Source organism: Calypte anna, chromosome 4B (genome assembly GCF_003957555.1).
Source record: "Calypte anna isolate BGI_N300 chromosome 4B, bCalAnn1_v1.p, whole genome shotgun sequence".
Taxonomy (NCBI): Eukaryota; Metazoa; Chordata; class Aves; order Apodiformes; family Trochilidae; genus Calypte; species Calypte anna.
The window spans coordinates 5,857,941-5,885,434 of NC_044249.1; the positions used below are offsets into that span (position 1 = coordinate 5,857,941).

General features: G+C 39.2%; 1 protein-coding gene across 1 annotated transcript in view; it reads left to right on the forward strand.

Moving 5' to 3' along the window:
* Window positions 1-2,366: 2,366 nt before the first annotated feature.
* Window positions 2,367-27,494, forward strand: part of IL15 (interleukin 15) — a 33,041-nt gene continuing 7,913 nt past the window's right edge. Inside the window, exon 1 of the mRNA XM_030450648.1 lies at window positions 2,367-2,440. The gene's annotated coding sequence lies outside the window, so the exon portion shown is untranslated. The remainder of the gene's footprint in view (window positions 2,441-27,494) is intronic.

Below are 27,494 nucleotides of genomic sequence, written 5' to 3' on the forward strand. Positions count from 1 at the left end.
CCCTAGAAAACTTTCCTCCCTCCCACTTCACTCTTGCTCCTGTAGCAATGCCTGGTGTTCAGTGACACAACTACCATAAGTTCCAAAGGGATTCATTCCATGAGAATCAATTTATTTCAATAAACAAGCATCTTGTTTGTTGTCGTGCAGCCACACAAAGCATTTTGGCAATGATGCTTCAAATCAGGATGGTCATGTCTGAATTTTTTTATTTGTTTTATTTTCAAGCTTACATTCATGCATCTGTTTTCACTTTACTGTTTGCATGCTGTAAGTTATTCAAGTTCTTTGTCACTACACCTCTAATACTGAATTACAATTTAGTAGCTCATTAATGAGAGTAATTGCCAATATCTTACCAAACAGCCTGTGTCCACTACAAATGAAACTTGCATAAATGAGAAGAGACTCTTGATCTTAAGAGAGTTGTTTATGCTGTAAATAAACCCCTTGCTGCAGCCAGTAGTCTTTAGGTAACAAGAAATGTCCCTTGTGTAGTTAGGAAGCACATTTTTGTGTAATTAGGGAAATGAATGAAACTTAAATTTGGATGGAGGGCATGTGGTATGGCCACGCTATTGTAACATAACACATAGAGACACATCACTTTCATACACAGCTATTGTTATGTTTAGAACAGTTTTTAGAATAAACTAGAAAGTTATATATTTTAACCTCAGAAATGGTGAAAAAACACAATCCTTAAAACAAATCTAGAGGGGTAGTTTAAAAAAAAAATCCACCCTATGTACAGTGTCTACATTTTACAGTGTTCAACAGAAAGTTTTGAAAAAAAAATTAAATGATTGATTCTTCCTCTTTTCCCACATAATATAATTCATGAATACCTAAAGCTTTATGTGCTTGTATTTGACTGTTTGCTTGCAAATTTCTCCTAGTTGAGAAAATTGTGACAAATTATAGAATAGCAAAGGCACCACATCAAAAAGAAAAGACAAATGGAAAACAATTATATTCTTCAGTTTTCAGCAGTGACTAAAATGAGAGACTCTGAAATCCCAAGTTTAAATACATACACTCCTGTGTATACTTTACATTATTTACTGTCATTCTTTGAAGGAGACAGAGTAAAGTGAAGCATTTATGGCCACTTTTTTCTTCAAAGTGCCCTTCCCACAGAGCTATTAATCAATGAGTATGCTCCTCTGGTTTAAATATTTACCTAGGCTGGTGTTTTTTCCTTCAGTACCCAGGCCTCCTTTTCACTTGCATTTTTGTGCTCTGTGCTCTGCCACAGAAAGAGTTCCATCAAAGTCTGTATTTTCATTTTGTCCTTCAAATTCTGCCCATGTTTCTAACAGCTGCCAGCTGAGAACAGGGAGGACATTAAAGTTTAGCTCAAGGCAGAAACACATTTTATCATGAGGTGGCTAGGCAGGACTTAAGGATTACAGCTGCCATGCCCTGTGATTATCATAGGCACTAAAACCACCCTCATCTTAACAGCTAAAACCCACAACTTTTGAGTTCAATGCAAGTTGCTGAGTATTTTTTCAGCTCCTCTATGATGATCCCCTCCTGGTGCCACCTGCACCTCTGGCAGCTCCCTGCCCCACAGCAAGTCAGGCACTGCCCCTTCCAGTGAAATTCCTTTCTGTCCTGCCAATCCTTTTCCATGGCTGTGTTCTTCTCTCCTGGTGTGCCCTGAGAAGCAACTTTGCTTCCCCTCCTTTGGTGGCTGCCTCAGTGAAAAGTTGATCAGGCTGCAGTGGAGTTCCATCCAGCATGAAGATCCAGCCTCTGCTTCCAAGGGAAGGAACTCGGAGCTCTGGTTGGGAGGCTTAATTCAAAAACGGGAAGAGACAAGGACACAAACTGTGCTCTTCTTACCATTTCTGGAAGGATAAGCAGTAGCATGGATAAATGTTGCTGCCTGGGAAAGCAAGCAGTTCCCTGTCATGTTTGTTAGTCACTTGCCTGACTTCTAAACTACAGGCATGGGTCTTTCCTCACCTTAAGGAACTCGGAGCTCTGGTTGGGAGGCTAAATTCAAAAACGGGAAGAGACAAGGACACAAACTGTGCTCTTCCTACCATTTCTGGAAGGATAAGCAGTAGCATGGATAAATGTTGCTGCCTGGGAAAGCAAGCAGTTCCCTGTCATGTTTGTTGGTCACTTGCCTGACTTCTAAATCACAGGCATGGGTCTTTCCTTACCTTACCCGTGCCCCACCCCCAAGTCTGAAAGTTGCTTGGCAATGGGATATTTCCCTGTGGGAAATCCCTGCTATGTGCTCTTGGTAGAGAGAAGGATTTCCACCCTGCATTTGGTACAACAAAAGCCCTACACCATCGTGTAACAACTGAAAGTAAAAGAGGAGGAGGAGGGGGTGGGGCCTTGGCCCTTGGCCCCTGGCACTGGTGCAAACTTTATCTGAGTCGCTTCTGTGCCGACTTGCAGCACAGCTGTACTGAGACTTGTGAGTATTTTATAACTTTTAACATCCTCTTGCTTTTCTTCTTTTTGCCTTTCTTGTATTAAAGCCATGAGGGAATCCCCCAGCTATTTAATGCTTTTTAAAACTGTAAGATTTGTTGTAAGTGTAAAAGACATAGGTTTAAGGAGTGTATTTAACCTTTTAGGTGGCACCCGCGCCTCTGTTTCCGCTGTGTGAGGACATCAGCAAGTAGAGAGACTTGGTGCTAGCCAGGGAAAATTTGTCATTGTTTTATAATAATTGACAAAGGAAGCATGAGAAGAAAACAAAGTCCTGCCGTGAGCCTGGTTAAAACAGTGAGGACACAAATGAAAAGCTGAGAGAAAAGTTATTTACCATCTTAATGTATGCATGTGGAAGAACATTAAATGCAGGCAGGGAGCTGAAAATGTGCAGTCAAGTGAAGCCTTTCTGGAAACAGTGACACAGAGATAAGCTGTAAAGCCAATAAGAGTAAACCCAAGTAAGCAAATGTATTTCCACCTGATGAACCCCAAAAGCAGGAGGGCAAGGATGTGTGTGGCAGAAACTTGTGAGGGATTGTATTGCTCAGACCTGCAAAATGACCTCTGTAAATCAGTAATACAAAATTCTCTTTACTGGGCACAGTCACGGTGCTGTGGTTCCTTTCATATGCAACAGATATATTTGTGCTGCTTACTTTTCAGAGAGTGTGATAGTGCAGAACAAATTCCTTATTACAATCACCACAATATGTTTTGTTATACTTCCAAAATAGTCAATAGCACAGCACTTTCTTTGCCTATTATGAATGTTTTCATTTTTATTTACAAATAGAAATTACTTGACATGTTCTAGAGAAATCGAAAGGTATCACTTGGTTATTTTATCCTGGGGGATACTTAATTATAGATCAATTTAATAAAAACAAATAATCTTTCTAGATCAATAGAGGTATGAAATTAATTTTTTGGGGAGCCACCTGGACTGTTCTAAACTCTGAAACTGTGTGGTATGACTTTATAGCCTGTTGCAACCATTTTAGCTCTGCAAACTCAAACAATAGGGGTCAGCTTTGCCAGCTCTTTAAGTGTAACATTACACCAGGCTGTCTTTAGGATTGTTTGAATTCTCTGGGAAAAAAGAACATTATGGTCAGATCCATTCTGAGGCTTCAGTGGGAACAGAGAGGGACCACAGGGGACAGAGATACAGATTGATGTGGAGTACTTGGGTCGTATGGGTAGTAATGCTGGATTTTTTTCTCAAGAGTGAGAAGTTCCTCTGACTTCAGCTGGCAGAGTCCTGGCTTGGCAAGAAGAGAAGCTTCTGCCAGGCCACAGTCGGTAATACATTTGACACAAAGCTTCCAGTGTCACTTGTTCAGGGTTCTGTCAGACAAATACTTTTCCCCACGCTGTGCTCAGCAAGTTCAGCTTGCTGCAGCCAGCACACCAGGGAGAAGGGCAGTCTGGAACAGCTCCCTGGGACGCACAGTGCTCTGTCAAAATAATGTGCTTTGTGGTTTAAAGCAGACCACTGTTCTGCAGCTGAGCACACACTGCTATTGCTTCCAGGGATCAGCAAAGTGCAGCAGCCCAAGCTCAGTCATTGGACCAAATGCTACTTTGAACAGAAGTATGGGTTTTACTCCTCTTGTTTCTTACATGACATTCTGGTTGCTACATCCTCTATTTCATCTCTGCACCAGCAACAGGCACTAAAACCCAGGAAAGTAAATACCCTTGCACTCATGTTTTTCATGCAAATTTTTCTGCACTTATAATGGAAGATGGTGACTTTAAAGCTTATCTTAACTACATGACTATAATGCACTGACAGTTCTCATGAATATAATACATTACCAATTCTACACCAAACTATAGTGTGTTAGATAAGGCAAGAATATCTCAAACAAGTCCATTGGTTCTGTATGCATGCTAAAATATTTCTAATTTTCAAAAGTATTAAACCAGCAATTGCTCAGAACTGAGGGGGGAAAATTTATTATTGGCTACTTTTTACTCAGTAAAATGCATATGAAGTAACACCTTCTTATTTCACAAGTAGCTGCCAAATTCAAAAACACTCTTCTCAGCCTGGATTTCTGATTCCCCTTTCACATGCTTTGATAGGACCAGAGTTCGGTCCAGGAATTAATGCTGATATATTTGCAAACAAGCTGTTACATTTTTCTCTGCAATGATCAAGTTCTTGTAGAAAGCACTATTAACAGGTCATCATGGCAACATACACTCAAAACTGCTTTTTGAGGAGGATTTCAAAGGGGTAAGACAATGTAGGACCTAGACACACAGATTATTATTTCACAGACAAAAAGAATTCTGCTTCAATACCATTAATCCTCCATCAACTTAACCTTCCCACTGCTAATGAGCCAAACACAGCACCTTAGCTGCTGGTGCCTACCTCAAAGATTCCTGCACACTTGAAGGCTCTTCTGCTCTTGATGGGCAAAATGCTCTTCCCTCAAGGGGTGCCAGGATCCCATGCTCAGAATGAACCTGAAGGAAAGATTATAAGAGAAAAATATAATTTCAGCCAAGCTCTCTGTACTGGGTCAGTGTAAGCACTTGGCCAGAGCTGAGTGCTACCTTTGAGATGCCTGCACAGCTCTGTGAGGTCCAGTCTAGGATTTCTGCCACATCCTTCAGCCAATCTGGAGTTTGCTCTCCACCATTCATCTGGTGGAGGTTTTTATACCATGATGACAGCATAAAGAATTCAGGCATCTCAGCACTTAATATAACCTGTCTGTCTTCCAATAATAAATTAATCTAGTAGTGTAAAATAAAGAGACTGATCCTTCTTTAGCTAAGAAATCAGTGAAGAGCAGCAGAATATTTGGAAGCTATCAGGAGATGCACTCTATAATTAAGCTGTTGTCCTTGCCAATAGGTTATTATTAGCAGGTAGCAAGATCTATGCTTCATTACAAACCATTTTACAGCATTTCACACTGGAACAGATAAGGTGTCTTTAGTGGCAGCATATGGTGATCACTCAGTCATTGTTGCCATTATAGCTCCTATAAATTACAGTGTAACAGTTTACCAGTTAACCCCTGTGCCAATGCCTAAAAATTCTTTACCAAAAATGGCTGATTTTTTTTTCTTTACCCACTGAGGAACTGGTTTTAAAATCCTGATTTATAAAAACACCTGTAGACTGGGAAGGTTGGCCCTGTGACTGTTAAAAAAATCTTATACCAAAGGTGCTAAGCCAGCCCACCCATGACTAGAATTTCTCAAACATTTTAGGGTACCTTTTTGTAAACAAAAATACAAGAGAAACAAATTTACTGGCTGTAATTTATTTCTGAGTGGAGGAATCACCATGTTCTAAACTGCTAGCCAAAAATGGCTCCCACTTCACCTTTGCCTGGTTGCATTCCCTGCCAGCAAGCTTAGTGATGTTTAATAATTTTCTTCCTTAGGGCTTAAGTTACATATTTTCAGTTACTGATTTGCTGCACATTCCTTGCACCATGTTGTAAATCTAGAATAATTAATTTTTATTTTTTTTTCCCCTTCATGTATGGCACTTCTCATATATAATGTAACTGCTTCTTGAACATGGATTAGCTCATTTTTTCAAAAGTTCTGAAGGATAGGAATTTGAATTTACAAATGGAAAAAGACCAGGAGAACCTAATGATTTGGGGTCCAGTATGTGGTACCTGGAGATGGATTTTGGGGTTTTTTTGAGAGATTGTTCAGCATTCCCTAGTACTGTCTGTGTTCACATGTAGCTGTGAGAACTCAGTGCTTTACTGAGCTCAGCTTTGCCCAGGGCATTCATTTCTTCAAACTGCAGCATCTGCACCACAGAAACCTACATCTGGGTTAGCTGACTGTATATGATGACTGGAAATACATGCTTGGAGAGCATGAAGCACTTCATCCTAAGGGTAAATGCAAAAAGCAACTTAAAGTCAAGAGTTCTTGCAGGAGGCACCTCAGAAAATGATTGTCACTTCTGAAAAATCTGAGTTAAGGAACTTGCAGAAATCCCAGGGAGGTGGTGAGATGAAGGCAGGGACACGACTCCTTCAGAGCTGCACTCTGTTGCTTTTGTCACTGAACCTTTAACTTTAACTTTCTGTGATCTTCTGCCTCCTTTTCTACATATCTTGCTTTTCCAAATAATGACATTTATGTGGGGATTTTTTTTTCAGGAGCTTGGTCCATTCAGTGAACAGAATCCTTTTTCTTTTTTTCACAAATCCTGTGAGAGAAAAAGGAAATTGTTACATCATACTGTGATTAAAGATGTTATACCTTTTCAAAACTATGAATTAATTGACACCCAGCATGGGACTGAGTTTCCAGTCCTTGAGCAGAATGTGCTGTAGTGTTCATAAATCCTCCTACTTCTGCTACACCTCCTTCCTTTCACCTCCACAGTCTTAATTCTTTGCTGTGCTCTCCATTCAGTCCCACTACCCAAATCCACTGCTGTGTCTCAGCAGAACTGATATCTGCTCCTCAACCTTCACCACATTGTTCCTGCAGGAAGCCTTAATTTTTATACAGAGAATCCTGCTCACCTCTGAAGCTCTGAGATGGCAATATCTTCATTTTGAAGAGATTGCTGGACACTAACTACACAGTGCCAACAAATCTCTTCTGCAGTTATGTTAACTAAGCCACTCATACCTTGGTGAAGTTTGTGGTTGTTTTTCTAGGCTGCCAAAATTAACACATCACTGGAAAGCACATCTGTTATTATATGGTTATAAACATTTCATGTATATGAAAGAAATGCATATTTCTGCTTATTTGGTTTTGCAAAGGACTGAACTACTGGTGGAGCTTAAAGGAAAATCACCAGCCTGAATAAGCCGTTCAGTATAGCAAATCTCAGCTCTAACAATTTCAGCTTGACCAAACATTAAACAACTGAAACTGAGCTTTATTGTTTGAGACCCAGATGCAGAAGGCCCAAAGAAGTTTGTTGGCAATTGGCCCTTTACATATAAGGAAACAGGACTGTGCTCCCAGCCCAAATCTTTGGAATGATCAGTGTTTAATTTAGTTTCCTAGGAAAACAATGCTTATACAATCATACATTTGTGCCTCCATCACATTAGTTTTTAATTCAAAGCCTGATGTCATAGAATAATTTACACTGGAAGAATGCATCTACAGGTCATCTCTTCCATCCTCCCCCTTAAAGCAGGCCTAACTTGAGCACTAGAGCAGATTGCTCCAGGTTTGCTTGATTTTTTTTTTTTATTAATACCTCTGAGGATGGAGCTCCCACAACTTCTCTAGGCAGACTTCTTCATAAACTTAGCTTCTTGCAGATGCATTGGGACTCCTTTTATCAAAAATACTTCTATAGGGTGTTCTGTCAACATGTCTTCATTCTTTTCTTACAGCTTTTCTTACAGCATCTCTTCAAGGTCAGTCTGTGAATACAAAACAAGTCTTTGAACAAAAAAAATGCATATTTCTCCAACCAACACCAGCTATTACAATGCTTGAAAGTGATTCTAGGAAAAAAAAAGTTTTTGAAAGAGAGGGGAAACATTGCAATCAGATTTTCTTGTGACATCTGTAAAAAGGGGAAGGAGCTGGTTAAGACAGATACCATGATCATTACTATTAATATATTGCTTAAATGGAGGTGGTAGAATGGGTTGCTGTTGAGCTGACATTGGTTCCATACAGTTTGCATCATTTATCCACTTCTAATTTATTTTCTAAAATAGAGGAGAACAAAAGTAAAACTTTACAGATGGACTGTACTATGTCTACAGAAAAGTCAAATGTTAAAAGTAATTATCAAGCTGTTTTGTAGGAATTAGTAGAACTTTTCCAGCCCTTTATGAAAGACAGAATCATACAGATATTAATGACTTTAATACCACATAACATGGGTACAATCTCTCTTCTAATTGTCACTGGAAGTTTAAAAAGTTATCCTCTGATGACAGTATACATTTTCCAGAGTGAACCCCCCCCTTATATTGCAGGATTTGAAGATGATGGTGTAAGATGGGTCTCTATAACTTCTTAAAAGTCTGTGTCTTGTGTTTTTCACTAATTCAGAACATCTGAAGAGGACATGTAAAAGTTACTTAAGAAATTCCAACAACTTCCTGTTTCAAATGCTCTTAATAGATGGGCTGAGAGCCACTCAGAACTCTATTGCAACATTATATACACATATTTTCCCATGTCTAGGTCCCAAAATGTACCTGATCCAGTTTCTGTGCTTCTTTTCTGAGTAATGTTCCAGCAGACAGGATGTTAGGGATGGTGTGGCTGGAATATTGAGCAGGCTGGAGAGCCAGGTAGGTGGCATTTAAACAACATGACAGTTCAGACAATTTCAGCAAAGTTTTAAATGTTATTTTTACAGTCCAAGAAGAAAACCAGGTAAAACAACAAATTCAAGGCTTGGAAGCATTTCCAGTATTGAGAGCCCTTAGCACCCTATAATTTTCTGCTTTGGATTCTTTGTTGTTCACTGGTGCCAGAATTATGCTGGATATAAGTCTGCTTTTTTCACATCTGTGTTCTGTACTGCTTATTCAGGGCACAGCCCCTTCTAGCTGGCTTCCCCTCTTCCCTAGACCTAATGCCTCTGTCTTGCTGACCTTCTGCAACATCTGATGACCTAACCCTTGACCCTCATGGGTATTTAATGCTGGGAAAAAATCCTTGCACGTGTCCAGCCCTGCAGCAAGCCTGAAGAGCTCCCTGACATGTTTTCTTGATAATTCTCTATCAGCTGCATTTCCAGTAAGAAGCTTGGCCAGGTGACCTCAGTACAACCCAAAAGCCATCAGTAAGTGACACTCAGATCCCCCTAGGTTTCCAGGCAGCTCCACGATAGTGAGCCAGTCCTTCCCTTCCTCCAGATCTGTTCCATTCCTGAGCCAAAGGTTTTATGGCTGGGGGACCTGGCAGCCTGGGATGGGATTCTCCCCCTTTCCCATACTTGATGGTCCCACAGCCACAAGCAGAGCAGGGAGCTGACTGCATGGAGTGCCCCAGATGTGGTTGTCACTTGTGCAAGGGCTGCAGTGGGCTCCAAGGCAGGCAAAGTGCAGAGTCACCATGGCACCTCCACAGACCCATCCCACCCAGCCATCCAGGCCAACATGCTGTACTGAAGGCTGACAGATCCCTGTGCAAAGGGAGGTGGAAAAAGCCAAAAAAGGAATTGTCTGTATGGTCTTCATGCTAGCTATGGCAGTGAAGTTGCTTAGGTCAGGGTGGAGGTTTTTATTCTACAGTGAATTTTGATCATTTTGGTGTTATCTCCAAGTTTATTAAGTTTCCTCAATTCTAAACATGCAACTGCTCATACTTGAAACTATAGCTCATCTTTTCCCCTGCCTTACCTGCTGCTGCTTTTTTTTTTTTTTTCAGAAATCATAGAAAAAATTAATCAGCTCATAACTGCATTAGCCATTCATTATGAAATAGCTTCATATGACTGCATGCAAAGTGCCAGAGTGATTAGATCAGAGGCTTGGCTTTTAGTAAAAGCAGGAAAAATATGGTCTTCCAGATTAGGGAGAAAAACTTGGAACTCAAGCCCCACCAATGCAGCCTATGGAAAGTTGGGAGGATTAAGGCAGATATGGCACAGCTAAGTCACACACCCCAATCTCTCTTATGTGTTGAGAAATTCATAACAAACCTTCTTATAAGGTTTATTTCTTGTGATTATCTAATTCCTTACAATTCTGCTGTCTGCATTCTGATGGGAGACTGAAATAAAAGATAAAAGATCTCTCTCAGGAGATCATAGTATATTCTGCTTAATGGTAGCTGTAGGTGTCTGCTACTGCTGTGAGCCAGACTCCTGCTTGGACCTGCTTGTCACAGGCTTTTCAAAGTTCTACCTTGGCATAGTGTTCCCACTTTGACACCTCCTTCTTTCTGATCTACACCTCTACCACCCCATGCATCATTCTGCACCTCTCTGCACCAGACTGTAACTCTCTGAACCTTTGCCCGTACACCTGAAGCCTCCTGAAAATGTTCTCACAGAAAAATGTTGTTCCACAGTGATCACCTATGGCATGTGGGAGTCAAATTTAAGTGATTTGCTCTTCTAAGCCTGTACAAAAATAACCTGTATCACAAATAAAAAAATTTCTGTTTATGCTGAGCGTTTCAAATACAAATGTGGCCAGTGTTGTTTTGACCTTAGTATTTCCCCTACTGCTCTTAAAGAGTACAAAAGGCCCTGACTCACGTAGCAAGATGCAGACATAGGAGGGTGTGACTGTTCCTGTAAGCAGGGTTAGTTGGGCCTCTGGTGACAGAAGTGTTGCCTCTGCTGTGACTGCCTATCCAATCTCTTTCATGACAGTTTAAAAGAAATCTCATGTCTTCTGGAAGACATAGAATCATAGAATTGGCTGGGTTGGAAGGGACCTCAGAGATCATCAAGTCCAACCCTTGATCCACTCCCGCTGCAGTTCCCAGCCCATGGCACTGAGTGCCACATCCAGGCTCTTTTGAAATATCTCCAGACACGGAGAATCCACTACTTCCCTGGGCAGCCCATTCCAATGCTTAAGTGATTCTTAAGTGATTCTTCTTGCTTCCCAATCCATGGACATTTTTAAATACAAATGAATCTCTACCCCTTTTAAAGACATGTACAAATTCCTTTGTCTGGCACTTATACTGCTAGTTTATAATCTCTTTAATTAATCATTTTATGCTATTTCTTATATTTCTACACAGTAAATGATGCAGGTGCAAACACAAAGACAGCATCTTTCCCAATAGAGTTTACCATCAAAAACCAGATGTAACATATTGCCATTAACATCTATGTTGTGACTTTTAAAAGAAAAAATAAATAAATGTGCAAACAAGTTGAAAAAAAGTAAATTGTCTATTATGAGAAAGAAGAAACTTAGTAGAGGACTGCACTCTGAATAATTTTGTAAAGATTTTTTTTTGCTTTAAATCATTAGTTATCAACAAAGATTTGACCTAGATGATGCTTTGCTTATTTTTAATGGTCATCATTTATATAAAATACTGTCTTAGAAACGACTGCACAAAGGCAAACTAACAGTATTCTCATAATGTTAGAAGTTTCAGAGCAGTTTCCAGAGATCAGGTCATAGAGGTACAGTATCACTCACTGCCAAATAGAAAAGTAGTTAGAACATTACCAGAAATTTATGAACCAAGGTTCCCAATCTGTTTGCAGAAATCAGACCAGTCTTCCATTACCAAAATGACTTTGAGTAGCTGAGTCTCTGTTTGCCACTTTGCTATGAGTTATCTCTCTATGTTAGAAGAAGAGATGACATAAACAAAAAGTTAGAATAGAGTAGCTGGTCCTTGGGAACTTGACAAGGAAGCAGTCAAAAAAAGATATTAATCTAAAGGCTCACATTTACTTCTCTTTGGTGTAGTCAAGGGTGCTTCTGTATGCAGTGAGCTAGCTACTGTCCAGTGCTAACCAGTGGGTTGTGATGCTCTTAACTGGTGTTGAAGAAGGCTGTTTTTAAGGAGATTTCTTCATGAGAGCTTTCTCCTGACATATATCTTTAATGCAATCCTTTACATTAATGTAAAAATAAGAACAAAGTAAATAAAGAGATGTGCATTTCACCCAGTGCCTTGCTATACTTTAACAGCTCCTAGAAAAGTAGAATTTGTCCCTTTCTTAAAGTTTCTACAATAGTTCACCATATGACTTGAAACTCCAAGTTGAGATTAAATGACAGGTTCACTGATTCATTATTCCTAATAATGGTTCTCTGGCTGAATGTGACAATTAAATTTTTGGGTTTGGTTTTTGTTTTTTTTCTCTGTGATGTGTTAAAATTCCTGTTCCTTACTCAGCCAAGTCAGTGAAACTCTGAGCCAGTTTAAAACATGTGTTAAGGCAATCCTCTGTTGAAGAAATAAAACTCACAAAACCCTTGAGCTCTGCTGCTCAGGGTGTGCAGCTCTGTGAAGGACAAGACATTGCTGTTGAGAGTGAAGTCTTTTACTTTTCTACTATTTTCTCCTGTCTCCCTTTCCATTATCAATACACTAACCATGTTCTTTTGTTTGTTTTTAAAATCTATGAACTTTAGGTCTGTAACTGGAATGTAATTTCAGTGCTTTTATTAGCTAATTCATGATCACATCTGAATGAAGTTCAGTATATAGTAGTTTGTTACATCTTTGTATTCATCTAGCCAGTTGTAAACTAGATTTATTCTATTACACTGCAAGCCTACCAATGTTTCTGGGTAAATGAAAGCATCCAAAAAATCCTATTCACTCACCTTATTTCCCCTCAAAGTTATTTTCAAGACAAATGCCAACCATAGAATTCCTCATAATAAGAGTGAAAAATTCTGGAGGTCCTAAAAAGAAAAAAAACTAGAGGTAAGCATGGCAATTCATGTCCAACTTAGCTGGAATTTCTGTGAATTACTGCATAACAAGATTTAATGATAACATCTTGGGAAGTGACATAGTTAGGCTATAACAGGGTGGGCACTTTCACTATGTGAGAAACTTACAAGAAAAGGTAAAGCAACCCGGGGAGTGTTGCTCTGTTTCCGTTTTGAACTGTGTTTGACAAAGGTTTAATGCAGCACCATAGCATGTGCATGGCACACATTACAAAGCTGCTAAGGGAGCAGCTACACAAAACCTCTCAAGGTCTATCTTCTTTGCAGAAAACCTTGATGTTCTACTCTGTTGGCAAGAGGGATTAAATTTTATCAGCAAGTCTTGGCAGTTCTGCTTCCCAGCCACTGCAACATATGTTGCTGTGAGGCTCAGCATTAACCATTGTGAACTCCCTTTCTACCTTCCAACAGAAACATTTCTGGTGATTTTACAACTTTGAGAGATCCTCCCTCCTATCCACTTTGTCTGGTGACTGGATCAGAAGCAGGGTAGTGGGGTGGAGTAAATGCTTGAGCCTTGGAACATTGTGCAACTGGGCTGCAAGACCTTAAGGGCTTCTGCATTTAGGAGTCCTGCTGGTGCTGATGTAGTTTGGCAATCCAAATTGTGCAAATCCATCTGTCATCCATCCCTGCACTGCAAAATTTCATAAGCCCAGGTTTCAGTATCCACTTAACTGATGCACTCTACTCATCAACAGCCTTGGTGTTTGATCTCCCCACAGCAAACTAGTGATGGGTAGTAAAATGTGCCCTGAGGTGGAACTATTTCCTTGGTATACTGTTTTAACTTCTGTATTGTCCGAGCAGATTTTTATGATAATGACCTTCATTTCCATGCTATGTAGTCATTTCACTATCCTGTCACAGCCTTGTGAGTCACAGCTCTTTGCAACAACATTCACTAGTAGTTTTCTGAGCCAGGAAATAATGTCATTCTGAAAGAAGCTGCTCCAGTAAAAGTTTATTCATAGCTTTTCAGCTGGAGAAAAGAGAGGCAAACGTTAGCATGGCAACTTGCAAACAAAAGCAGCTTCAAGTGGAAGTGTTCCAGGCCAGGCTGGATGGGGCTGTGAGCAACCTGCTCTAGTGGGAGGTGTCCCTACCCATGGCAGGGGGGTTGGAACTGGATCATCTTTAAGGTCCCTGCCAACCAAAACCATTCTGCAATTCTATGATTATTAGCAGATTATTAACTGTAGAGAAATAAGATAAATCAGGTGCCTCGAGTTGCCAAAGAGTGGGCGAGAGTTTCACCTTTATTGGCCCCCTAGTAATAGGGGGCCTGCCTTAACCAGGCACAGGTGGATTCACACCCACTCTTTGGCAACTCGAGGCACCTGATTTATCTTATTTCTCTACAATTAACACTATTGGGGCTCTCCTTTCTGTGTTCAAATTTATTTTGAGCTTCGAGAAAGCAATATTCAGCAGCTGGATATGGTGAGGATATATAATCCAGGTATCTTTATTGACTTGCATACTCTCTGCTGTTACTCCATACTCAAACCCACTTAATTTATACATTAAGTCAACACCCCCACCCCATGCTACTAACATTTGTTATCTTAATTAGGGGTTATCTAACAGTACTTGAGCAGATGGTAAATATATTGTGATACAACAAAAGTGTTTAGAGATTATAGCCTTCTGATACACCCACTCATCAAGTATCTATGGGACATTTTCCTGAAGGGAAACCCTGTGAAACTTTCCTCATGTTCTACTTTTTTTTTTTTTTTTTTTTGAAGGACAAAAATCCAACTCATCCCCTGCCCTCACGCAACTGAAAACATCTCTCATATTCATAAGATTTTATAGATGCCTGTAGATTATTTTGCATAATTTAAATGATATGAATATTTCAGGTCTCATTTTAAACTGCATGTGATTTCAAGACACGTGGGTCATAGAGAGGACAAAATAGTTTTCTAATAGTTTTCATCCAGCTAAAAGTGAATGACTTGACAAGAATGTAAATTTATAGATGGGACATCTGTGTAATTTTGTATAATTAATAGATAATTTGACTACTACTCGAGTAAGATATAGCATTGAATGTGAAGAGATACATAAATGCCAAGAAGGCTGACTCAGGCTGTGTCTTACACTTGGTAGAAAGGATTTTTCAACAATAAGCTGCTGATTGAGGAAGATGGAGAACTAGTGACCTTCTGTGCTTCCTAGGACCTGAAGGTTTTTGCCAGCACCTTTCTTACCAGCTCAGTGCTCATATCACATCAAGAGCATGGTAGCAGGCAAGAACTGGACAGACTGATTTACCTTAAAGCATCTTTAAGACACTTCTTTTGTCCCAGCTTAAATATCAGCAAACAGAAAACTCTTCATTTAAATTATGGCATTTAATAATTTTAATTTCTGTTTGTACTTCAATTATTCTTGAAAGAAAGGATAATTTTCTTTAGTTCATGTAAGAACTAGGATTTTTTTGTAAGTGAAAGACACCTTTACTTTACAAGCACCACTTAGTAAAAAAAACAAACTACAACATTACATGCCTTAAGCAATTTTTAAGTTATACACTCAGATTTTTAGCTGTTACAGTGTTTTTATCTTAGAAGATTGTGAATTACACCTTTTTTTGCTTTCTAGTTTGTTTTATATTTTGCTCATCCCTTTTTCCAGTCTCCATTCTGAACACATGAGGTACTGAACTTCTTGTTTAGTATCCCTTACATTTCCTGAAAGACATGGAAGCACCTTTGGAGAAAATACACTAGGAATTTGAGTAGCATGAAAGCCCCACTTACTGAAACCAATAGGATACGTGATATTTATAATCCCTTCATCTGACCACAAGCTTTTGTCTATGGAGCACAACTTTTCTATGTGCTCTGATGAGTTCTATAGGTACCTGCCTTGGTGCCAAAAATAGTCTGCAAAGTATGGTACATTGTCTCAAGTACTTAGAATTAGGAAATGATAGCCCTTCCGTGCATTTTTATTCATAGTTTGCAAGTAAGAGAGAAAAAAGTTTGAATGCCTGGTGAAAGGAAACAAAAATAAATCAGATCAAAATCACAAAGAAATGGAATGCTTGTTTTCAGGGAACATTTGTTCCATTGGAATGTCTCAAAATAATAGCTATGTTTACTCAAGACAGTGACATTGTGACTTCTAGAAAGCTGAAACTCACCTAAAAAAAAGAAATACATGTTCTGCCAGGCTATCATGCTTATAAAAGCAGAACTCTTTACAAAATTACAGTAGGAAGAGGCTCATTAATGTAATATTTTTCATTTTTAAATTACTGTCATATTTTAATTTTAGAACTTAACTTTGCATGTCAAAATTTGAAATGTGAGATAAAAAAAAAATTAAGGAGAAGAAACCTCTGTGTAAAATTCTAAGAATCCAATAAAGAGGAAATATTTCTCTATGCTGACAGACAGCAGGAAAAAAGTCTAGTGAAGTGATAAACTTGAAAACAGTAGCCCCATATCTGACGAGCTTGAGCTTCATTCTCCTTTGCTGGAAAAACAGCAGCTTGGAGAAGAGGAGGCTCAGGGGAGACCTCATCACTCTCTACAACTCCCTGAAAGGAGGTTGGAGCCAGGGGGGGGTTGGGCTCTTTTCCCAGATGACTCTCAGCAAGACAAGAGGGCACGGTCTCAAGTTGTGCCAGGGGAGGTTTAGGTTGGAGATTAGAAAGAATTTCTTTACGGAGAGGGTGATCAAGCATTGGAATGGGCTGCCCAGGGAAGTAGTGGATTCTCTGTGTCTGGAGATATTTCAAAAGAGCCTGGATGTGGCACTCAGTGCCATGGGCTGGGAACTGCAGCGGGAGTGGATCAAGGGTTGGACTTGATTATTTCAGGGGTCCCTTCCAACCCAGCCAATTCTATGATTCTATGAAAATGAAGGCTAAATCAGAGAGGTATCAGAATGCTCTTCCCTTGGCATTCACAGCTGGCTGCAGCTGGGGAGATCAGGCCTAGAGGACTTTTGGTCACAGTCAGCTCTGCTAATAATGTGCTTCCCTAACTCATCTCAGGGCCATGTACCATTTTTTAACCTGTAAGGACTTTTGCAACTAGAAATCAGCAGGAGCTAACGAAGAGTCATTATGCTGTCTGGGACATATTTCTTACAACAGGATCTTTGCAGGCATTTGCATGTACACAAGCTGCATAAAGAAGCTATAATATAAAAGAGATTTTTATTGAGATGACTCCTGCATGGCTACTCTGATTCAAACAGCTTTAGGCTGCCTCTGCATGTCTAAGGCACAGATGTCAGCCAGGCTCTGAACACAAAAGGTAGGAAATCCAATGGGGAAAGAAAGAGCAGACAGCAACTTGCAGGATCAAAATCCAAGCGTAAAACAAATGGTATTAAATTTGGCCTAATCAATTTGCAAGAACGATTTTCTGAGCTGGCCTACAGAAAGAGAATGGAAGGAATGGCTATTTCACTTGAGAAAAATGAAACAGATGTAAAAAAAAAAATAGTTTGATTTCTTGAGTGAAATGATGCTGGACTTGTTTTTGCAGAAGTATTGAAAACTTCTCAGTGTGTTCTCAGGAGAAGGACTCTCGTTCAATAGTTCAGGAGTTTGACTTCTGGAGAAATGTTGGAACAAAGATCTGTGATCTCAGTTAGAAATATAGAAGTTCCTGATTTTAGGAAGGAAAAGTGTAAAATTCATGAGTGTGTACATTGCAGCCATACTCTCTGTCATGCAGTTTACCCAGTTTCATGTTTTATGGAGTGGGCACTAGGAACATTGGTGAAAGAGCCTATTGTGCTATCTTGATCCTTAGAAAAAGATGTGTGGATGACAGCCCTGCTTTCTGTTTGGGAGTTGCTGTAATATTTGAGAACAGCAGCAGTGTGTTCATTCTGACCTGAGATAGGTGTAACACAACCTCATTTTGTTCTAAGTGTGTTCCCATATGGGAATAGGCACACAATGCTCTCCGTGGAGTTTTAAAAAAACCCCAAAACAAACCCAAAGATGAATGCTAATGTGTGCAGTCAGCTGGTTCTTTGGCTTTTAGAGGTCCCACACTGAAATGCTCAGAGATTTCTTATAAATAGCATGAGTCACACAGAGTGCTATCATATGAACTGAGTAGCAAACTACATCTTAAGGTCTTAAAACATTTAGTCAGGAAAGTTTCAGAAGCCATGAGGCAGTTTATCTGTGATAATTCATGTGAGTTTTCCTTACTGCATTCATTTCAGTTGCCTTCTGCAGACCAGCTCCTACATGCAGGACGTATGATGCTTATTTTGGCTTTAAGGCCAGAAGGTGCCTGTATGTGAATGGCCACGTTTTTGGTGACTTCTAAATTTGATTCTAGTTTCATCAACCATGTGGACCTTACAGGGCATTTGGGTGAATATCTGCCAAAACCAAATTATTTGTAGAAAGGCAACAAAGTAAATTAGTTTGTGATGTTGTGCTGACATTGAGAACAAATAGATGCCTTCCTTTGGCAATAAGTGATTGGTAGGCAGCCCTGGTGGGAGAGCAAAGAAAAACATATACAAGAGAGCAGGGTTATATTGCCTCCAACAAACCAAGTACTGTTTTCTGCTTTACCAATCAAGAGATGAAAACACTTGCTTGCAAAAAGACTATGGGGAAGTATAGTGGCACATTTACTAACCCAGCTTCCTACAGCTGAAACAGGCATTAATTTCAGAGGGAGCTGCTGGAAGCAGTCTGTTCTGCAAATGAGACTGATTTTTGTTTTGTTTGTTTTCTTTTTTTGGTTTTTTTTGTTGTTGTTGTTGGTTTTTTGTTTTGTTTTGTTTTTTATTGACTGATATTGATCTGAGGATGTGCACTTTTCGGTTTGTCAGTACTAGTAAATTCTCTGGCAGACAACATTATCTCCATTATGTCCCCTCAATTTCTGTAAATAACATATACAACCTACACTATCAGTACAGGCTGGGGGATGAAGTTGCTGGTGGATAAAAAGCTGGACATGAGCCAACAGGGTGTGCTTGAAGCCCAGAAATCCAATTACATCCTGGGCTGCATCCAAAGGAGAGTGGCCAGCAGATGGAGAAAGGTGATTCTGCCACTTTGCTTTGGTGAAACCTCACCAGAGTCCTGCATCCAGCTCTGGAGTCCTCTGGAGACATGGACCTGATGGAGAGGGTCAGGGGAATGCTATGAAAATGACCAGGAGGCTGGAACACCTCTCCTAGGAAGCCAGGCTGAGGGAGCTGGGGGTGTTCAGCCTGGAGAAGGGGAATAGGGACCTTCCAGTACCTGAAGGGGCTACAGGAAGGCTGGAGATGGGGGGTGTGCAAGGGTCTGGAGTGACAGGACGAGGGGCAATGGCTTTAAATTACAGTAGATTTAGATTGGATGTTAGGAAAAAGTTCTTTACCATGAGGGTAGTGGAATGATGGAACAGGCTGCCCAGGGAGGTGGTTGAGGCCTCATCCCTGGAGATATTCAAGGTGAGGCTTGATGAGGCTCTGATCTGGTTGTGGGTGTCCCTGCTCACTGCAGGGGGGTTGGACTAGATGACTTTTAGAGAGATCTCTTCCAACCCAGTTTATTCTATGATTCTATAATTGGTTGAATTTATGCAATGTGGTCACAGGTTAAACCTACAATGTGTATTTCATCTCTTAGAGTTTTTTTTGCATCCTGTAGGAACACATTGGTAACATTTATTATCACTTAGTTACTATCAACAATCTCATTTGCTTTGGGCTTAACATTTTGTATGTTAAGTCAATGAATTAAGTAATCCCAGAGGGCAGACATGTAAATTTATCCAAGAAGTTAATCATTGTCAATAATATTTTTCCACATAGTAACTTATGCTTAATAAGTTATAAACGTTAATAACATTTACTTATAATGTTATTTGTGCTTTGCAGTATTGCCCATTATTTTATATAGGATCATAGAATGGTTCTGGTTGGCAGGCCATGTAAAACTGCTTTTAACAGCTCTGTGAAGTATTTCTTTCAGTCTTTTAAAAAACTACTTTTCTCTAAATGAATGTACTCACTAGCAGACTCACCTTGTCTGAAAGAAATTTTGAATTTTTCTGGATGAGTGCTGTGCTGCACTGCTAAGAACTGTGGCTACCAGTTATTCTTTTTAAGAGCTATGATGCAGTAACCAGGGTAATATAATTTAATACTGCTTCACCTCTCATTAGTTTGCAGACATAAAACCTCTTCCATTTCTCCAGGTATTCTGCATTTGGCTGACAAGAAATGAAGCAAAAGCATCACCTATACAAATTGAAGGAACCTCAAATAATGGCAACTACTGTATTGTACTCACACAACTTGCATACAGATAGAAAAAGTGCCTCAGTGTGCACAAAAATAATTCAGATTTTACATGAAACAGGAAGGCTTCCCTAGCACACTCTAGAGCTTTTACAATAATTGATTTTCCTGTATCCTAAGGCAAGAAACTAAGGATGATTGTTCAGGTTCTGAAATTCTTCCTGCATTGTTATTTATAAATGAATTAGGGCAACATAAGGCAGAAATAATTTCCTTTCCAAACTTGTTTGCCTTTCCTATGCAGAAATATGAAACAAGTCTACTATAGTAGAGTTATTTTCTTCTTTTTTTTTTTTTTTTTGAATCCTGATACTAATTTTTTTCTGCCCATTCATTTCTTACAAATATTTATCTTTCATGTTTGTGTGTTGCTTTTCTCTATTGTACAATAAATCTGCTTCTCTCAGGTTACCCTTTTGCATCCTGAAGGGGGTTGTTTGGGGATAAATGATCAAAGCTAAACATCTGTGCCCTACAGATGATTTTTTTCTTGGTTTGTTTTGGTGTTCTTTCCCCTTACTGACTATGCCTTAAACTCATTGATTTTGCCACTACTAACACATGAGGATTCTCTACTTATCAAGCACAGTGTTTGTCAAGCAAAACAAGCATTAATTCTGTTGCAGGTGAATGTTTAGACAAAAGGGCAATTTAACAGAGTTTGATAACAAAGTTCTATTACTACATGGAGGAAACATACAGGAAAATCATCTTAGAGTCAACTTGGAATTATTTATACGGGGACTGGATATGCAAAAGGGTAAGGGAGACCCTGCTTTGTTGAGTCATGAGCTTCACAATTGAGCCCCTTCCTTCCTAAATTCCTTGTCAGAGAGGAGTCCAGGTGCAGCTGGATCAACTCCTAGTCTCAGAGCTGGTCAGTGGTTTATGTCATGGAATAATCATATGTGATTATGTGTGTTTATAGCTAGAGGATCACATGTGCACACCCAAGTCTCTATACCACTTACATTTCATCTGAGCATCTGGTGTTAGGTTGCTCCAAAGTCAGAATCCCAGGTTTCTCAAAGCAATGTCATGCATGTTTGCATCAGGACAAGATTAAGTTGATCTTCCATTAGTCATTCACTCAGAAATTGATCCCTTGAAAAGACTGACATTACCTGGAAGGATGTAAAAAGAAAGAAGCACATATTAGCTTTCTTTTCTGGCTGTGTTTTCCCAACAGGCAAAAAATGCTTATGAGAGATCCTGAATTGGATCTCCTGACAGGCAAGGGGTAAATCTAACCTATGGAGTAAGCAACATGTTTGATGTCCTGGTCCCTCAGTTATGTAAATAGGAACCTGGCAATCCTATTTAAAGCAGAGCTATTAATGGAGGAGGCCTGTGGTCAGGGAGCATGCACTGTTCTGAGGCTGACTGACAAATCAGTGAAAGCAGACAGACTGGCCCTCAGCTCAGGAAGGATAGCGAGGTCCTGGAGCAGGTCCAACTGAAGGCAACTAAGCTGGTGAAGGGACTTAAGCAAATATCCTATGAAGAGAGGCTGAGGGAGCTGGGGGTGTTCAGCCTGGAGAAGAGGAGGCTCAGGGGAGACCTCATCACTCTCTACAACTCCCTGAAAGGAGGTTGGAGCCAGGGGGGGGTTGGGCTCTTTTCCCAGGCAACTCTCAGCAAGACAAGAGGGCAGGGTCTCAAGTTGTGCCAGGGGAGGTTTAGGTTGGAGATTAGAAAGAATTTCTTTATGGAGAGGGTGATCAGACATTGGAATGGGCTGCCCAGGGAAGTAGTGGATTCTCCGTGTCTGGAGATATTTCAAAAGAGCCTGGATGTGGCACTCAGTGCCATGGGCTGGGAACTGCAGCGGGAGTGGATCAAGGGTTGGACTTGATGATCTCTGAGGTCCCTTCCAATCTAGTCGATTCTATGATTCTTTGATTCTAAAAGTGAAGCTCTTAATTTAGAATATTCCCACTGATATTCAACTAGTAATATTTATCCCTAAATACTGCAGCACTTCTGTTGGGTTTCACTGCTGTTGTGGCTATAAGATTCTTTGGAAAAATACAAAATAATTCTTTGCACCTAGGACAAACCTTCTTTCAGGCCTACAGTCAAATACATAAACATGTCATAAAGCAATAGTATGAGCATGCTTTTCAGAAAAAGGTCAAAAGAAATATTTAACTTATTACATTTCAAATTCTGATGTTTAGAGTATTGAGTGGAATAGCAACAACTGTGTGACCTTTTGGCAAAATTTTCAAACAAGCACTGCAAACTTTACTTTGTGGCATAAATGCCAGTTAGCAAGAGCATGTGGGAGAAGGAAGTCCTACTGGATGACTGTCAAGAGCAAATCAACAAATATTTAAGCAAACCAAGAACACATAAAGACATAACTGATTAAACTGAAAGCATTTCCTGACATGCTGATTACTGAGAATACTCTTTTGAAGGTCAACACTACTCACATACAAGCAGAATAAGCTAGGTAAAATAGCACTCCACAGGAGAGTTGCATCTATACAATAAAAAAAGGAAAGTAAGAGTGGAAGGAAGGTGAAAGGCAATTGGTCTAATAAGAGTAATATTTAAAGAATGTCTGCTGAAAAAATGCTTTAGCTTGCCTAGCTTGCTAAGCACTTCTAAGAAAGCACTTCAGCTCTCTGGAAAAAGAAAACTAAAATAAATATATATATAAAACCTTGAAGATATAAGAATCTGAGGCATGTTTTGGCTCTCTCCCAGACAAGCATTCAAGCACATGATTCAGTTTAACGCTCAGTAATTCCAGCAACTTCCTTCCTGGACCAGTAAGAACAAGCTCCATAGAAATGTGGGAAAGTTGCTCCTTCAAGCCTTGAGGACAGCTGCTGGAAACACCTGCTGGAGCTTGAGGGCTGATTTTCTAGGCTCATGGGCAAAGGTAGATAGGGAGGGAGAAGAGGAACTAAAATATCTGTGGAATTGTAAGGGATTCAGGCACCACCAGAGCAAAGCAGCAACTTTTTAATGATTGCTGTGTCAAATGATGTTCAGAATAGAGCTTAGCAGAGCTGTAAAATACATTTATTTGATAGATGGGACTAGTCTGGAGAAACTGGGAAAGGATTTAAGGCCCTGGCAACGGATTCCTTCATAGGAAAATATTACTTTCTGTGGATGTTTGGTAGCACACAAATGAAATTATTTTCAAGGTGTGTTTAGAGAGCTGCACCTATACATAGCATCTGCTACAGTTTCTTATTGTCTCAGAATACATTAATGTAGTTCTCTGTTTTAACTTATTAATTCCATCCCACAGTGTCCCACTGTGACACTTATTCATATTCATGTTTTTTCTGTTAATTTGCCTTTGTTTTTTTCTTTTAAACTGACTAGAGGAACTTAGAAATTAGAGAGCAGAGAGGTCCTTTGGTGAGTCAGCTCCTTTGACTTGCACTGTTCTCAATTATTTACTCAATAACAAAGCACTAGGAACACATCTTTCCTCTAAAACTTATTCACAATCCATGAAAATTTGATTTCAGAGTTACTTATTTAAGGGCTTAATACTGAAACATCCATCTAGTTCAGAAGTATAGCTTTTTTAGGGGTTCCATTCCTTTTTTAGTCTCTTCTACTAGTTTATTAAATTTTTATTGTCCGTGGCTTCTCTCCTGAAGAAAACAAACAAAAAAAAGTTGTTTGTTTTTTTTTTTTAAGAAAAAACTTCTTACAAGACCAGGATACAAATGGGGGAAACACCTGTTTTCCTTCCCAGTCTTATCGATTTTGACATTCAAAAGGCTCTCTGTGCTTATGAGCATAGTGAAGGAAGTCAAATATTACACATAAAACCTTAAATAGATGCAGCAGCCTCCTTGTGCAGCTCCCTGGTGCTTTGTCCCTGTGAAAGGGTTTGGCCTGGCACATGAGGACAGAGCAACTGATCTGTGGAGCCAACAAAAACAGAACAGCAGAACAGGAAAAGATTTTGTTGAATGAGAAGGAAGAGTTCTCTAAAGGAGGCTCTGATTATTGGGAGAAGAGCATGTAATGCGAGAAGAGCAACACATCATGCACACAAGAAAATGAGAGGAAAAAGCATGAAGCTAAGGATGAAGAAAACCAGAATGCATGTTGTTACAAGAGAGAATAGCCTGAGGAGGAAGATTTGCTTACAGGAGTAAGGGATGGAAGGAGCAGTGCTGCCTAACAGCACCAGGGAGACCAGGCAGAAAGCCCAGAGGCAAAGGGGAAAACAATTGATTAAGAGAAAAGCTGTGTTCTAGAGGTCAAGAAGTTAGGGGGGAAAGTGAGATTTCTCAAAAATTAAACAGATGAGACTTTGGGGTGGTTATTTTTTGTTTGTTTTTGTTGTTGAGGCTTTTTGGGAGGAGGGATTTTTTGCAAATAGTGAAAGATTCTTCCCATGTTCCAGGATTCTCAACAAATGGAACATATGGCAGGGGAACATATTGTTGAAATATGAAACATATTGTTGAAATAAGAAAACACTGGCAATAGCCAGTTCCCTGTTTCCCACGGAAGGGGAAAATATTAGCACCAGTTTCCAAATCCTTTAGGACATCTCAGTATGATGTCTGCTTCTGGACATTTGTTTTTAATAACAATGAAGCATATAAGGATTAAGAAGATCAGAGAAATGGAGGCAAGTGCCTTCAAGAGGTTGCATTGTACAGCTGTAGTGGGTCAAGACTGGCTGACAGCCAAGATGTCACTCAGTCACTTGCTCACTCCCTGCACCAGCCAGACAGGAGAGAGAACTGGAAGGGTAAAAGTGAGAAAAAATCAGGGACTGAAATATAGACTGTTTGATAAGTGAAGAGAATTTTTTAAGAGGGAAAAAAAAAATACAAGTGATGCAAAAGCAATCCTTGCTGCATCCCATCAGCAGACTGATGCCCAGACAGTCTTGGAGTGATGGCTGACTTTGAAAAACTCCTCCTTTTAACACTGAGCATGATGTTACAGAGTAGGATGCATGTCTTGGCTCACCTTGGGTCAACTGTCCTTACTCTCAACATCTTGTGCACACCCAGCCCACTTGCTAGGGGTGGCTGGAGAAAGCAGAGTGAGAAAAGGAGAAGTCTCTTGTTCAGCAATACCCAAGACACTGGTGAGTTGTCAACACTGTTTTGGTTACAAATCTAAAACATTACACCACACAAGCTGCTATGAAGAAAATTAACTCTCTTTGTACCAGACTCAGGACAATAATCCAGTGTAAAGGAGGCTGAGAAAAAACTGCTGTCTACTTACTTCTGAAAGAGCAATCCCATTTTTTTTTCTCAGGCTGAAGAACGGCACAGAAAACACAAGCACACATAAACAAGAGGTGGTCAAGGGCTTGAGGATTCTCTAAAAAAAAATAAAAAAGATCAAAATAAGCAATAAAAACTACTGGAACTTTGTAGGTAACACCAATTTGCATAGGAAATAAACTTTCTTAGTTATGAATATCACACGTCAAGGAGTCACTGAAATGTATAAGCAAATCTCAAGAAATTTAGCTAAATGACATATAGGTAAAGGCATGTGATTTTACCTCTGAGTACTTTCCTTCATATGTAACATAAATAATGTAAAGAGCTATGAATATTTTCTTTTGACTAATTTATAGTTTCTGTGACAGCTAAAGTCAGCTGCCCAGTTCCTGCCCTAAGAAAGAAGCATTCTCACTTGCTTATACATTTGCTTCTTTAAAGAGAAAACAGTACTATGTGGCTTGCTCAGTGGGAACTGCTCTTTAAAGTGGTCAGTTTTAACTTCATTACAAAAAAACAGTATTCATTTTCCAAACAGATCATTCTGCATCCCACAACAGTCAACTGCATTTTGGAATAACCTATATTCATTTACAAAGACTTTAATCCTTAACCTAGAGGATTATCAGGACTACATATAAAAATATGCATGTATTTATAAATACAAGCTGCTCCCTTGTCCAAAGTTCAAGCTCCCGTAAAACAAGGTGAGTATCAGAGATGTAATTAAGACATAAAGGAATTCTTTAATTATTAAACAGAGTAAGGACTGAAAAACTGACAGAAGCCAGAGAAAATGTTCACAAGGTGTGTTCAAGGCAGGAGAATAATTTGTCAAAATATGTAAGGAAGCAAACATTCCTTATGTTGCTGAATAATGGTTTGGATGAATAATTGAGAAATTCAAGTGGAAAATGGCCCTGAATTGTGGAAATAAAGTTATATATACTGAATGTTAACTTCTTTCTTTATGAACAAATGGAATACCCTTTAGAATATGCATGTGATATAATCTTCAAGCATTTTACTACCAGTACAAGCTTTCTATTACTTCTAAAAACTAAGCTTTTATTTAAAATTTGCAATAAGTTCTTATGGACCAAATATAACTCCTTTGTATTTTCATTGTAGCCACCTCATCTTTGAGGAAAACTGGCCTGTACAATGATCAGAATGTTAGCCTGTTGCAAAATCTTTCTAATGAAGTGTCAATAACGTGGTTAAAAGATGCTTTAAAAAATTAAAAATTGGATTAAAACGTTTTCTTCAGCTGTATCCAACAAATCAGATTTAAGTTTAAGATTAAGATTCCCCATAAGTTTAAGATTCCCCATAAGGCTACTTTTGAACTTCAATTAGATTTAAAAACAAGCCAAATCCCAAAATAGGATATTTTTTAAGGACTGACAAATAAAAGCAAAACAGTTAGTAACCAGAGCTAAAAAAACCCTCCAAACCCCACATAATGACAAACGTCAGATCAAACAATATTAGCTGTGGAAATGATACAGCCTGTCACATTATAACAACATGATTTACATCTTCTGACCATTCCCAAGCAGTCAATATTTCTTTTTAGTTTATTTCTTGTCCGTTTCATATATCCTTAATATTTTGATTTTAATTTCCATTTGTTTTGGAAATGGTAGTAAATTGAGCCGTGGTTTTAGACATTCTTTAGCTAACAATAACCCAGCATATTCCATATTAAATAGTTCAGAAGATGGATGTAAGATTACTGGCTCTGGCCTTAAAGTAATTTGGATTATTATATATAGGTGATAGAAGGGTCTGACACCATTTTCCATTATTGAGTGTGGAAATTTATGTAGTGAATAGGTGACTCTATTTCAGCTGTATCTGTGGGTTTTGGAAAGAAAATAATTGTGATGTATTTAAAAATTTTTCTACTTATGAAACACCAAATTTTTGTTACAAATACTGTCCAGAAATCCTCTGTGACAGTTGTTTCACTCTCTCAGCTTTTTCAGTAGATGCTTTAGGATGACAGATTTCAGCAAGTTAGCTGGAAGGTTGACAATGTATGGATTGACTTCCATTTTAGTCTTTTTACCACTGCATAGTGGTAGCTCTTTTATCATTTTCTTAGGAACTTTGT